The sequence below is a fragment of the Chiloscyllium plagiosum genome, unplaced genomic scaffold (assembly GCF_037043375.1).
Source record: "Chiloscyllium plagiosum isolate Xiang-an unplaced genomic scaffold, Cpla_swu_hap1 HiC_scaffold_26, whole genome shotgun sequence".
NCBI classification, from domain to species: domain Eukaryota; kingdom Metazoa; phylum Chordata; class Chondrichthyes; order Orectolobiformes; family Hemiscylliidae; genus Chiloscyllium; species Chiloscyllium plagiosum.
Window position 1 is genome coordinate 21,980,134 of NW_028270164.1, and position 15,489 is coordinate 21,995,622.

Genomic DNA, 15,489 nt, shown 5'->3' on the forward strand with positions numbered 1-15,489 from the left:
AGCGGGCATTGGATAGGCATATGGAGGATAGTGGGCTAGTGTAGGTTAGGTGGGCTTGGATCGGCGCAACATCGAGGGCCGAAGGGCCTGTACTGTGCTGTATTCTTCTATGTTCTATGTAGCTGTTGTCTATTGACAAAAAGGGTGGCACTGGAAGAGCACAGCAGGTTGGGTAGCACCCAAGGAGCAGGAGAGTCGACGTTTTGGGCATAAGCCCTTCATCAGGAATGTGGAGCGAAATCGGTCCTGAGAGATAACTGGGAGGGGTGGGGGGGAAGGTAGCTGAGAAGGCGATAGGTGGATGCAGGTACGGGATAATTGAGGTAGGTCGGTGTGGAGGATGGAGTGGGTGGGTGGGAAAGAAGGTGGACAGATAGGACAGGTCGAGAGAGCAGTGCCAAGTTGGAGGGTTGGATCTGAGACGAGGTGGGAGGAGGAGAGATTTGGAAACTAGTGAAGTCGATGTTGATGCCGTGTGGTTGAAGGGTCTCATGGTGTTTTTCCTTCAATTGTTAGGTGGCTTGGATTTGATAATGGACGAGGCCCAGGACTTGCATGTTCGTGGGGGAGGGAGGGGCGGTGGTGGAATTGCAGTGGTTGGCCACAGGACAGTGGGGTTGTTTGGTGCATGTGTCCCAGAGATGTTCTCTGAAATGCTCTGCAAGTTGGCATCCTGTCTCCCTGATGTAGAGGACACCAGATTGGGAGCAACGGACACATTGGTAAGGTGGGTCGACATGCAGGAAAATCTCTGTGAAAAGATCCTTTGGAGCCTTGGACAGAGGTGAGGAGGGAGGTGCGAGCACCTCCCTGCAGCAAGGGAAGGTGCTAGGTGTGGAGGGTGGATTGGTGGGAGGCATGGACCTAACGAGGAAGTCACTTAGGTGGAATGCAGGTAGTGGTGGGGAGGGAAATATATCTCTGGTGGTGAGGTCTGATTGTTGGTGACAGAAATGGCAGAGGAGAATGCATTGTATCCAGAGATTAGTCGGGTGGAAGGTAAGGACTTGCAGGGTTCTATTATTCTTGCAGTTGGAGGGTTGGAGTTCAAGGGCAGAGGTGTGGAAATTGAAGGAGATGCGCTGGAGGGCATTTTTGAGGGAAGAGAAGTTGTGGTCCTTGAAATAGGAAGCCATCTGGGATGTCTTGGAGTGGAATTGCTCCTCTTGGGAACAGATACGACGGAGACGGCGGAATTGTGAGTAAAGGAACATATTTTTACAGGAGGGGGTGGTAGGAGTAGGTGTAGGTAAGATAGCTGTGGAAGTTGGTGGGTTTGAAATAGATGTCCATGTTGAGTTGGTTTCGGAGATGGAGACGGAGAGGTCCAGGAATGGGAGGGACATGTCTGAAATGGTCAGGATGGAAGGTGAAGTTGATGAACTGTTCTACCTCCTCATAGCAGCATGAGGTGGTGCTTATACAGTCATCAACGTAGCAGAGGATAATGTGGTGTCTAGTGCTGAAGTAACTATGGAAGAATGACTGTTCCATATATCCTACGAAGAGGCAGGCATCTTCCTTCCCACCTATCTGCGCCACCCTCTCCACCGTCCAATCACAATTAAGCATCTGCATCCACCTATTGCCTTCCTAGCTGCCTTCCTCCTACCACCACCTTCCTATTTATCTCTCAAACCCCTGCCACCCCCCACATTCCTGATGAAGGGCTTCTGCCTGAAACGTTGACTCTCCTGCTCCTCAGATGCTGTTTGACCTGCTGAACTTTTCCAGTGCCACATTATTCGACTCTGACTCTCCAGCATCTGCAGTCTTCACTTTCTCCCAATTGTTATTTATTGTATTGAATAGATATGGGACACATAATTGCTTGTTTATCTTCTGTAAAATGTTTACTCTGTATTCAAACAATTTCTAGTGGAACACCTTATCATTTTCAAAGGCCAGAGAGAGGGAGCAAACTGCTTAGAAGAAACACAATGCAGACATACAATGGTAACTAATGCTAAATCAATGGAAAGAACTTAATGCATTTAATATATTTTAAAAAAGGATTTGTTAGGTTCCACTGCAGTTTTAAAAGGAGTAAGTGAGGAAATAGTTGCATCTGGCCTTCCAGGGATCTCTTGATTTGGTTTTGTAGCATTTAACTGGAAAAATGCAAATGATCACTATGTTTTTCGGAGAGGTGACTTGGAGAATTTATGTAATCACAGACCTGTGTAATGGTAGAGTAGACAAATATTGCTGATCGGAGAATCATCGTGGACTTATGAAGAGTTTGTCGTGTCTGTGAAATTTGTTAAATATTTTGAAATATATTTTGAATATGTGGTGCATGAAGCAATGTTTGTTGATGTTATCGTTATAGACTTCCAGAAGACATTAGGTGAAAAGCTTACAAAAACCTATTAGCAAAAACAAAACTGCATGGAATTGGATCTTACATCATAGATTGGAAATTGGGAGGGAGAAGGCAGAAAATTGGGTGAAATATATGTACTCTGACTGACAATTCATGGCAACAGAGGTGTCCCCACAGATCTGTTTTAAATAGGAAAGGAAGTTGCAAAGGGCATAGACAGATCAAATGAGTCAACAAATTAGTTGATGACTGGAGTTCAGTGTGGGAAAGTTACAGTTCATCCATTGTGGTTCTTAGAAAATTCAATAGTAGCATTTTCAAATTTAAGAGAAATTGGAGGCTGAGAAGCAGCAAAGAAATTTGACATATATAAACATAACTCATCCAGAGCAGCTGGACAGACTCAAAAGAAAATGAAAAAAATAGATCATAGAATGATGGTTTTAATCTCAAGGGCCTGAACTGCAAAGGATAGGAAGTTATGATTCACTTCTAAAGAACCTTGGTCAGACTTAATTTAGAATATAGCTTTCAGTTCTGGCATTGCACATCAAGAAGAAAACATAGCTTGGAAGGTGGACAGTGCAAATCCATCAGAATGATACTCAGGTTCATAACTTTAAAATCTGAGGAAAGGACTTATTGCTTTAAGCGTAGAAGATTGAGGCGTGATTTCATTGAAGTGTTTAAAACAGGAAATTAACTGAAGAGGTAGATATGGCTAAAATATTTCCTAAGATGGGCGTGTCCAGAACTAGAAAGGATAATCTTAAAATTAGAGCCAAACTATTCAGGTATGAAAATTTCTTTATCCAAAGGCTAATAAGAATTTTTTGCTCAAAGGCAAGTAGATGTTGGGTCAATTGAAATGTTCACAATTTATATTGATAGATATAGCTAGAAATATCAAGTTTTGAAGCAAAATTAGCCTTGTCTCAGTTGGTAGCAATATCATATGCAAGCTGTCAATTCAATCCTACTCCAGGATTTGAGCACAAAATTGTAGGCTAAACTTCAAAGTAGGATTATTGTGCAATTACTAGTGCAGTCCTTCAGAAGAGGCCTGTCTATCGTCTCACCTGGATATAAAAGATTCTGTGGCACAATTTGGATGAAGGGTAGTGGAGTTATTTGCAATGTTCATGTGACCAATATTTATCCCGTAATCAATATCACAAGAAACAGAGTACTTAATCATTATCACATTAGTTTGTGGGTTGCTGTGCAAAAATTGGCTGTCATGATTTCCCACAGTACAATAGGGAAAGTACAACTTCAAAAGTACTTCATTGAATGTGAAGCACTTTGAGTTGTCCTGAGATCATTGAAAGATACTATTTAAATGTAAGTCTTTTGATGCAAAAATGAACAAACAAAGTTGAGGTATAGATCATCTAATTGAATTGCAGGCATAGGGGACTGAATAGCCGACTCTTGTCACTATATCCAATAGCACATTGGTACTTTCACCTGCAGATTTGCTCACAATGACTTTAAGGTCCAACCACAAGAGTGGGGGATGTGAGCATTGCTGGCAGCAACTTCTATTGATACCAGGGAGCTGGGAGGTTTGCGACTCAGAATTTTTCAAAAGGTATCTTTTTAATGGTGACCTCCTGTTGTGCTCATAAGACAAGCCAACTAAGTAATCCAAAGTGGAACAGGCTGGGTGAATATTTAATAGATCTTTTGGATAGGTCCTAAAAACACGCATTAACCCTACCAGTAAAATATGCAAGGGATCAAACTTCAGTTTTGGATAATAGAAAAAAAGGGCTAAAGAAACTCAGCAGGTCTGGCAGAACTTTGGACAGTTAATGTATTGAGTCCATTCTGACTCTTCTTTAAACCAAGAGAGAGGTGGAAAACAGTTGGGTCCCAGGCTATTGCAAAAGATGACTAGGAGGATGTGACACAGAAGGGAAGGAAAGGGAAAGTTAGGTGGGGATGCAGTTTAGAGTCAATGAGAAAAAAAAAATGAAGTAAGAGATATTGGCTATATGATTAGATTAGATTACTTACAGTGTGGAAACAGACCCTTCAGCCTAACAAGTCCACACTGATCCACAACCCTACATTTACCCCTTCACCTAACACTACAGGCAATTTAGCATGGCCAATTCACCTAACTTGCACATTTTTGGACTGTGGGAGGAAACCAGAACACCTGGAGGAAACCCATGCAGACACAGGGAGAACATGCAAACTCCACACAGTCAGAGGCAGGAAATGAACCCGGGTCTCTGGCACTGTGAGACAGCAGAGCTAACCACTGTGCCACCGTGCCGCCCATATAGAAGGGACAAAAGGTAGATCCAGAATAGATATTACTTAAAAGTGCTAATAACAGAATAAATATAAACTCTGAATGGAAGCAAAAACATGAAAATGATATACAATAACTGTGGAGAAAAAGAATCAGGTTTTAGGTTGTTGAAAAGCTGAAAAATATCATGATTCAAAATAGAGTTAGACATCTTTCAGGATTTGAGTGCAGCAAAGTTGATCCTTATTTGCAACCACTATCCACTCAAAATTACACACGACCCAATTGTTCACCTTCTTTGTTTAAATATTGCCCATTATCCTTTCAATTTGTGAAATTCTAGGAATAAGTATTTAAGTTGTTATAAATGTTTCTACCAAAGCCTTTCAGTCAGTGATTGTGGTCAGAATTATGATGGTGAGAATGTGCATGGCAAGGAGAAGGAAAGTGTTCTGGAGGTTAATAATGTTTTCCTTTTTTATTTGATTAAAATGTGAATTCTTGATTTGCATTCACAAGATGACAGGTAACTTCATAGTCAATGAAGCAATAAACCAATTTTACTTTTAAAAAAACTTAGTTCTGTTAAAACTATTCATGCACTTAGATTCGTAAGAGATGTCAATCACATGAGATGATGTGGTTACATTTGCATTGAACCAGAAATCATATGCTTAAGCTACTCTTCATGCTTTTATCTGGAATTTCCCTATTTCATCTCCCTGCTCACTAAGTTAGCTAGTCGTTAAACATCTTTTTTAACATGCAAGGCTAATCTGTAAACTATTTTACTTTGTTCAGTAATGCATATTTTCCTCTTTGTTTATAGTTTTATTGAAGTATGATATAAAAGGAACATGGTGGTTGTTATGTGATTATATATGTAGCTTCCAGAATATGAAAATGTTTTTGAAGATGTATTAAATCTATACATATATAGCATACTGAAAGTTAGCCTCTGTACTTTTCTTCCTCCTTACTTCAGATTTTGTAATCTCATAATATTTCCTGAGTCAGCAGCCATGTTGATTCTATATTTTATGTTAATAATTGGTCTTTTCAGTATATTTGTGCAATATGAGAAGGAAAAACCCAGCAGCATTTTGAAAGGATTAGTACTAGTCTGAGTTGAAGTTCTGTGTGAAGGTACAAAAAATCAATTTGGACCAATACAGGAAATTCCATGCTTTACCCTTCATTGCTTCTATGTGGAAATGTGAGCAATTTGTCCAAGACCTCATTTTACAGGCTGAGATCAAAACCAGTCTTATTCTGTCAGCAGTGTGCAGTGTGAAGCTGCAAATGGTGTTTTATTCCTAAACAAAAATAGGAACTGCTGGAAAAGCTCAGCAGGTCTGGCAGCATCTGTGGAGAGAAATCAAAGTTATTGTTTCAGGTCGAGTGACCTTCCCTCAGATTCTTCCTCCAGTTCAAAGGAAGGCTTACTTGAACCGAAATGTTAACTGTGATTTATCTTCGTAGATGCTGCCAGACCTGCTGAGCTTTTCCTGCAATGTCTGTTCTTGTTTCTGATTTACAGCATCCATAGTCCTTCCAGTTTTTAATTGTATTTTTTTCCTTTTGGATATGTGGAAGACAAAATAGAGTTCTGCATTATGCCAATGTGTTCCACTGTCACAAACTGGATTGAAATTGTAATCCTGAAGCATGACCTTCATTTTTTCCATTAGCTGTCAGATGGCCTGATCTTCCACTTATTAGCAAAGGCATAACTCCATCACTACCCAATGGAGATCACTGGGAATATGGGATGATAGCACAATATTCATGTCTTTTTGACATGGATTCGTTAGACTATAGTGATGACAGAAAGAGATGAGATTAGAGAAGGCTGCCCATTGGATCTCATACTCTTCTCAGTAAGAGTATGAGGAAGAGTGAAGCTTCTCAACTCAGCGGGCATGGATGGAAGAGGCCACAGAAGTCAGGAGCAGGAGTGTGGTCCCTTCTACCTGGTGACAGTGCACTAAGAGTCAAGAATGTCAAGTGGACAGGAAAAGCGTGTAGCACAACATTTTTAAGTGCAAGGTTTCACACCCTTGACTTTCTCAGTCCTCCAGCAGAACACTCCTCAGAACAACACACCTTGCTGCTGATTTCATCTCTTTCTGTGGGAGGGTGGAGGTAGTGGGGTGGTCCTACAGTAACTGCTGCTGGCAGTGCATGCTAACCTGGTACACTGTGAAACAGGGCCTGGTTGAGGAATTGCAGATGTCAGTTGTGATCTGCCTGAAAGCCTAAGTTTCCTTAGGGACTAGCACTCACACTTGTCAAGACAGTTGATCCTTTGCCCTGTGTTAGGAGTTTCATATCCTTGGAGCTGGATGTCTGTGCCCACCCCCTTTTTTTTCTGGATGGAACAGAAAATGGCTGATGAGAAGACAAGCGGAAATAGTTTTTCTCCTGGTACTGTTTCTGCTCCTTTTGCATTCAATGGAGGTACATTTCTTTTGCATATGTTGTTTCCATGTAATGTTGAGAATTGAAAGCAGAAAAGTACAGTTCAAGGTGAAATGAAAGAAAGACAGATGTAAATTGGTTGTCCAATTCCTCTCAACTGTGACAGTGCAGTTTGTTCATGACTGCAGCTGTTCAGTTGCAATGTTCAAAGCCTTCCCAGCTGTCAGTTTCACTGAAGGAGCATTTTTAATTGAGCATCCATCTGTTTCACATTGGTAAATGCAAACAGCTTGAGAAATACTTATGCACTTAAAAATCAATTAATAATCTATTTGGTAATTTTAGTTGCTTACCCAACAGCTCTAAGAGTATCTCCTTCTTGCCTGCAAACTCCTCTGGACAATACCCAGAATTGGGAGGACAATGTCAGAAAAGCCTAATTGAAAGTCACTTTAGGGCAGCAATAAGATGTCTTCCCACAAAGTCTGTGGTCAGTGAGGTTATATATAGGGTACTTACTTATTTATGGGTGGCATGGTGGCTAGCACTGCTGTCTCACTGTGCCAGGATCTGGGTTTGATTCCAGCCTTGGGGGAACTGTCTGTGTGGAGTTTGCACATTCCCCCTGTGTCTGAGTGGGTTTCCTCCAGATGCTCCGGTTTCCTCCCACAGTCCAAAAATGTTGGATGGGCCATGCTAAATTGCTCAAAGTGTCCAGGGATATGCAGGCTAGATGGATTAGCCATGGGAATTACAGGAATGGGATGGATCTCGGTAGGATGGTCTTCAGAGGGTCAGTCTGGACTCAATGGGCCAAATACCCTGCTTTTACACTGTAGGAATTCTATGACAAAGTTTCATAATAGACATTAGTATGGCTGTGAAAGTCAGGAAACATAGACACCTTTGGTTTTGGTCATTTTAAGATTTCATTTTAATTCAAGGCTCAGCCAGAACTATAGAAATCTAGAATGTGACTTGATGTGGAGATGGAGTCATAGAGACGTATAGCATGGAAATAGACTCTTTAGTCCAACTCGTCCATGCTGACCACATATCCTAGATAAATCTAGTACCATTTGCCAGCATTTCCTCTAATCCCATCCTTTTGATAGAGCAACACAGATGTCTTTTAAATGTTGTGATTGCACTAGCCTTCACACTTCCTCTGGCAGTTCATTCCATACATGCACTACCCTCTGTGTGAAAAAGTTGCCCCTTAGGTCCCTTTTAAATCTTTCCCCTCTCACCCTAAACCTATGCCCTCTAGTTTTGACTCCCTCACCCCAGACCAAAAACCTTCTCTATTAACCCTATCCATGCCCCTCATGATTTTATAAAACTCTATAAGATCACCACTCAGCCTTCAACACTCCAGGGAAAATTGTCACTGTCTGTTCAGCCTTTCCCTACAGCTCAAACCCTCTAATCCTGGCAACGTCCTTGTAAGTCTTTTCTGAACCCTTTTCAAGTTTCAAATATCCTTCCTATAGCAGAGTGACCAGAGGCTCGTGTTGGATTTGGGTGGACAAAGTCAGAAAACACAAGACACCAGGTTATAGTCCACCAGGTTTATTTAAAATCACAAGCTTTCAGAGCACTGCTCCTTCACCAGGTGAAGTGAAGGGAAGTACAAATAGTGTGAGCAGAGTGTTGATAGGCTGAGTAACAAGTCTTTGCAGGTGATCAAGAGTGTCAAATGATGTGAGTAAAGTATTAACAGCCTAATAACATGTGAAGGGATGACTATGGACTGAATAATTAAGGCAGAGAGATAATTACAAATAATAAACAATAAAACAGTGCTAGAGACAAACCAAATGGTGAGAATAACATGAGTAGGTATCAGTCATATGATGAGGGTCTGACCAAAATAACTAAAAAATCAAAAACTGTACAAACTAATTAAGGTAGAGAGGTAATCACAAGTAATCAAGGTAATTGTATCAAACAGGATAGTAGGGAAGATTTTGCAAATACAACAATATGGTGGGGTTACACGTAGCGTGACATCAACCTAAGATTGAGGCCATCCTCACGAGTATGGAACCTGGCTTCCAGTTTTTGCTTGGTGGTTCTGTGTTGTCACATATCATGAAGGCCACCTTGGAGGATGCTTCCCGAAGATCAGATACTGCATGTCCTTGACTGCGATAGTGTTCACTGACTGGGAGAGGATGTACACGCTGGGTGATTGTTGCGTGGTGTTTATTCATACATTGCCATAGTGTCTGTGTGGTCTTGTCGATATATCATGCCTCAGGGCATCTTTTCCTGCATTTTTCTTGTTTTTGATTTTTACAAGCTTTAACATCCTGCAAATATGAGAACTTTGGTGTTTAAAATAAAGAAGTTAAATAACTTGGTAGTGAAAACAGAAAGTATTGGCAACACTTGGTATGTCTGCAACTTGTATGGAGAGAGAAACTAAATTAACATTTTAAATCAGTTCTGAGGAAAGGTCATCAGGCTGAAGCATTGAGTACATTTTCCTGACCTCCTTAGAGATGAGGTTAAAGGTGAGGGAGTTTAGTTTGGGTGGCAGTTGGGGAGTAGGAACAAGAAAATAAAAAGAGGCCATGTTGGGGGTAGCCCTATGAGTCCTTGCCACCCACATGCTCTTTGCTCTCCAAGTACCTCCTTAAACCCCTAAACTGACAGCCAAGAATCACAAACAAACAGATGCTAGAGAAACTCAGCAGGTTTGGCAGCATCTGTCACGAGAAATAGAGTTAACATTTCGACTCCATTGTAACTCTTCTTTGGAATTCGAAGGTGTTAGAAAATAGGTTCATTTTTATACTTGTGACAGAATCAGAGGAGGAGCAAGAGAACGGATGGTATAGAGATCCCGGTGCAAAGTAATGCAGAAAAATAATGTCACAAGGTTTTAAATTAATGTGTGAAAGGGAGAGAATTGGTCCTCTCTGTTGAGTGCAAAGTAAAGGCGATGCAAACACAATTTGGGAAATTGGGGGAGAGAATGTAAGCAAAATGGAGCACTGTCAGAATGCAATTAGTTTCTGAAGTTGTGGAATTCAATATTGAGAGTGCAAAGAAGTACAGTCTGCCCATTTTACTACTCTCTTACATCTGTACCTCAAAGTTACCTTTCACAAATATTGTGCTTCTTACCTATCTATACAAGCTAATTCTAATAGAAATAATTTGAAAGGCAGTTTGAGCATAAGAACAGGAACCTGTTGGCTAGTGTCAGACATCCAATCTAAGTTGTTAAGGGGATCAATGATTGAAGTTGTGAATAGCAGTTTGAATTTCAGAGACAACATATGGACCCTCAAGTGAGGACCTTTGGGGTGCTGTGTTGTGTCCCTCCTTCTGGGCCAGAAGATCTTGTTCATGCCACACCTCAGGATGTGATGTGTCATAAATAATTCAAACAGGTGAATTTTTTAAAAATGCATGGGTCCTACAGAGCTTCAGTAGTCTGTAGAGGTGATTGTTGCCTGAAATTTGTAGGCATTCAGTTGTGCAGGGATTCCAAGCAGGAAGGCTCAGTGTTGTCATTAAAAGACAGTGTACATTTAAAAAGTTTGTTGTTTGAGAGGACTACTGCAGACAGCAGTAACTGAAAGATTTTCTCCCATGACTCTGTAGCAGTTCACTTCTTCAATCAACTCCTTCTTTGTGAGGCTGGCTGACTTCCTTCCCCATCCTCTGGAAACATCTCGCCCGCTTTTCACTGCAGGGCCACCTTCGGAGAGTTGGCACTGAGCATGGAAAGTCACTTGTATTGCAACAACACTTTTCCCTGTACCTTGATACACGTGATTGTAACAAATCAAACCAAATGAACAGTGCCTTCTGCTGATCCTTTCTCAAACTTCTCTGTACACAGCAATTATGAAAATTTCATACTTACTTTATTTAGCTGGCAGTATGAGCTCCTCCTTGCCACTCATTATTGCTTTGCTGTTCTGCATTAATTGGATGCATTATCCTACTATGTCTTTGTGCAGACATGCAATCCGTAAATGAACATTAATACCACGAACTTGAGCCCATCAACAAAATCCAGCCCATTCACTGTTTTTCTCTTCAGATACTGCCAGACCTATGGGGAGTGTTTCCAATATTTTCTGATCTTATCAGTGACTCTCAGTATATATAGTATTTTGCTTTTGCTGAAATAATGTGCTGGCTCATGTCGAAACTATCAGAATTAAAAAATCTGAGGTAGAGATGAGGGCCAAAATTGATCAAGTCGTTATAAATCATGAAGTTTATTTCTACTGTTAATTTCAGCAGCATAGCTGGAAGTAGTGTTCCTAGTGGAACAATAACTACAGCTAGTTACCCCATAATATTGTCCTTTTCTCAGTTGTTAGATGCACATTTCCTGATTCCTTTGTAAATGGGTGAATTATAGCAGGACTTGGACCAACCTATAGCTGTCAGGAGAGAATTACCTTCAGTTGAAATGAAGATTATGAAATAGATGGCAACAGCATAATTGAATGTAGTGAAAACAGCACATTTGTGCCCCCACCACCAACCTGCAGACCATGGGAGTAACCCTCTGTTCACAAACCAAAGGATAACTTTGCTTGAGTTTGAAGTCTATAAAAATGTTGATGTTGGTTTGGAAAGTTTCTAGTTGACCATAACATTGCTTTTCTGCACATCACTTGCGAGCTTTTACACATTGATTGACTTTGTGTAATTCTGCACAGTTCCTAATGACTGGATTTTATGCTCTTCTGGTGCCATGTTCAAAAATTGAGTGGATGTATAAAATCCATCAGAAGGTCTTCTCACAACATTACCGCCTTTCCCATCTGAAGCAGAGAGGACAATAGGTGGCCTGTATATCCATCCTTGGGTCTACTGAGTCCTTGAAGTGACTAATTAATAGCCACTTAAAGAAGTAATCTCACCCATGCTGCTGTGTTACCCACAGCAATCGAAGGATGAGGCCAAAACCATTCGGTAAATGTGACAGCTCTGGATGTTATTGGGTAAGGGTTGGGCCTGGAAGGGGAGGACATCCACCCAGGGGTCATCAGGACCTGACCCTAGCCCTTACCCTATTGACTTTGATCCTGACCGTAAACCCTGACCCTAATACTAAACCCTAACATGGAGACCAGACCAGATAAGGATGGTAGTTTCCTTCCCTAGAGGGCATTAGTGAACCAGATGAGTTTTTCCTGACAATCAACAATGGATTCATGGTCATCATTAGACTCTTATTTCTGGATTTTTATTGAATGGAAATTTTACCATCGGGTCTGGCAGGATTCAAACCTAGATCCCCAGAATATAACCAGTGTCTCTACATTAACAGTCTACTGATAATACCACCGGACGGTTGGGAATGGAGGTAAGACTGTTACTACTAGCTGTAAATTCAAGACCAGTTTTTGCTTTGGGTACCAATGTGAGGGAGGGACAGATAGGAATGAGAGAAATGCCTGATTTTTACTCTGCACCGCAATCTCTTGTTTTATCTTTGTTTTGTCACTGAGCTGTTTGAGCTTTTAATCCCCAAAGTTTCTGATTTGACAGTCTGAGGAGAACATTAATAAATTTTGTTTATCTGCAGCCATCAGATGTGCAACCCTCCCATTAATACCTAATATGAAATGGTAGCAAAATATTCATCTATTAATGGCTACTCATTCATTGTTGCAGGCAAACCTGTTTGGAAAGAGTCTGGAAAGTGGGACAAGAACCCACCTGCATGTAACAAAACAGTTAATTAAAATGTTGGGTAGGGGTATCAGAATACAGTTCTCAAACAATACAACCTTAGAAACTCTTTTAATCATACAAAAGCTTTTTAATATTGCACAAATGGATTCCTGGAAAAATTAAAGTGTAGTGATTTTTGCCAGTGTGTAATTTGGTTTGCAACAAAAATATTTGTGTCGACCAGTTTTGACTCGATCAAAATTAGGAAATTAAGTTTTTGTTATATTTCTGATGCTTCACACCTGCTGGCCATTTAAAAAGTAACTTCAATTTTGAGCAATCGCTGTTTCAGAAACAAAACTATCATGTTCCCATTTATCTGATTGCAACATTAAGATAAAATGTGGTATGGGTTTACATTGTAACAGTTAGGTTACAAGACTTGTGGAACAATTCATTCAAAGATACCATGGTGTAATAAACCCTTCAGATGTGCTGAACAACAAAAACTGATTGAAATGCATGAGACCTCTTAACTATCTGAATAGACTGACAATGTAATATTTAACTAAAAAAAGTCTTTCACTTTGAGACACCATAACTGCCATGTTTCTAACCTTCGTCATTTCTAAGTTCCATCTGCTGATTGCCCATGCCCATCTGATGCATCAGGAAGGAGGATGCAGATCCCAACTGTAACTTCCTTCAAAACCTGACCTTCCTGCGGCACTGGTGATCAAAAATGTTGAGAGAGCCACCGCTGCAGTGAATCAGACTGGAAATTGGAGCAATAACACTTCATCTTCCACCCGAGCAGCCTACAGCGCACAGGACTTAACATTGAGTTTTCGAATTTTAAATAATCTTCTCATGTATCCCTCAGCTCCCTTTTCAGCACTGCCTCTTCCCTACCATTCCACCTACCAACCAGATTCATCACTCCCATCGGCCAGCCAGATCATATCCACTACCTGTGTTCACCTATCACAACCTCACTATTCTGCTACTCTCTCAACTCCAGCCCCCCTCTCTTTATCTGTAGCTTCCCCTGACCCCACATCAAGTCCTGATGAAGCTTATTCCAAAAATGTTGACTTCTCCATCTCCTGATGCTGTCTGGCTTGCTGTGTTCTTCCAGCTTTGTTTGTCTCACTTGGTCATGGCTGGAGCTGTTTACTTTTCCTGACCAAGGCTTTCCCAGCTGAAGCTTCGACTGAAAAAACAACCTTTATTCTGCATTCACCTGGGTGACTCATGTGAACTGCTGATAGTTCAGGAAATTGCTTTGTTAACTGCAGAAGTTACAAAACGTGTTCAAAATGGTACTGGATTTCTAATGCAAATATCTAAATGCTCTAACTGACCAGCAGCACAGAGATTTCTCACTTGCCTACAAATTCAACCTGGTGAAATGATCAGGATGTCCCAACCTGATCCCCTTAGAACATCCACCCCCACCACATGCACCAAACCTGTAGCCTGTCGGAGAAAGTAAGGACTACAGATGCTGGTGATCTGAGTTGAGAATGTGGTGCTGGAACAGTACAGCAGATCAGGAAGCATCCAAGGAGCAGGAGAATCGACATTTCAGCCTGAAGGGCTTATGCCTGAAATGTCAATTCTCCTGTTCCTCAGATGCTGTTTGACCTGCTGTACTTTTCCAGCACCATATTCTCGAGTCCTGTAACCTATAAATTGCCTGTCATATCAATACTATTTATTATTTTTCATATAATGAATTGATCTATCTGTAAATTTTCTGTTATTCCTCACTAAACTGAGAGTAGATTTTTTTGCTGGAGGAGGATGGAAAACACTTAAATACCCATTTATTGAGGTTTTATTGAAATTAAGCCTTTCAATCCCTTAAATACCTTAATCTGGTGTTTCAGGATTTTTTTTGCCAGTTTATGTTCTCCAGCCTCTTAAAGGCTTAATTTTACTTCTTTTGGCAAATTATTCAATCAATTGAACAGTTTGATACTTCAGGAAAATTGGCCTCATTGGTCAAATGTTCTGAGGTTAAAGTGCTGACAGTTTAGCATGGCAGGAAATCTGTACTAAGATTTTGAGAGAAAGGTACAATTCAACTTTAAACTACTGTCAATTAGGCATTTAAAAAATTGAACTAAGGACAACAAATGCTTCTACAAAAAAAAACAAAGAAGAGTACAGTACGAAATGGGCCCTTTGTCCCACCTAGACTGCACCGTCACATTATGCCTTTCTAAACGTGGTCCTCAACGTTTCTTCCCTCAACGTGGTCCATACCCTCTATTCCCTGCATATTCAAATATCTGTCAATATGTTGCTGTTTAATGTTGCTGTTTATCCACCTCCACCACCTCCTCTGGTAGAGCATTTGAGGCACTTAGCACCCTCTGTGAAAAAAAAACTTACCTCACATCTTTAATTTTTCCCCATTTTACGCTAAAACTATGCCGTCTAGTAACATATGCACTCAGGTAATAGTTAATCTCATGTAAACATTGACATCCTATTTTTGGCCAATAAAGTATGGATTTTATCATTTATTTTATGGAAAAGTCGATCTCTGTTCTTCACAGATCATAGATCAGTTTTTATGAGTTAGTGTGCTGGTTGTTCAGCTCCACTCCGGCCTTCCAGTCCACTGGCTGGTGCGCTCTGCTCTGGGCTTTTAGACTTATCATAACTCGTTGGGTTATTTTTCTTTTTTCATCTAGAGAGCAATTGGCTTCTGCTAATGACATGGTATCGATTTTAAGGGGCATGGATTTCAGCCACTCAAAAGTAGTATTCATGTAATAGTCAACTTCATAAATTTAACCTTTAAAAATAG

General features: G+C 40.7%; 1 protein-coding gene across 2 annotated transcripts in view; it reads left to right on the plus strand.

Moving 5' to 3' along the window:
* The window catches only part of LOC122563171 (sushi, von Willebrand factor type A, EGF and pentraxin domain-containing protein 1-like), a 188,304-nt gene that overhangs the window by 46,375 nt on the left and 126,440 nt on the right, over positions 1-15,489 (plus strand). The gene's annotated exons all lie outside the window — the stretch shown is intronic.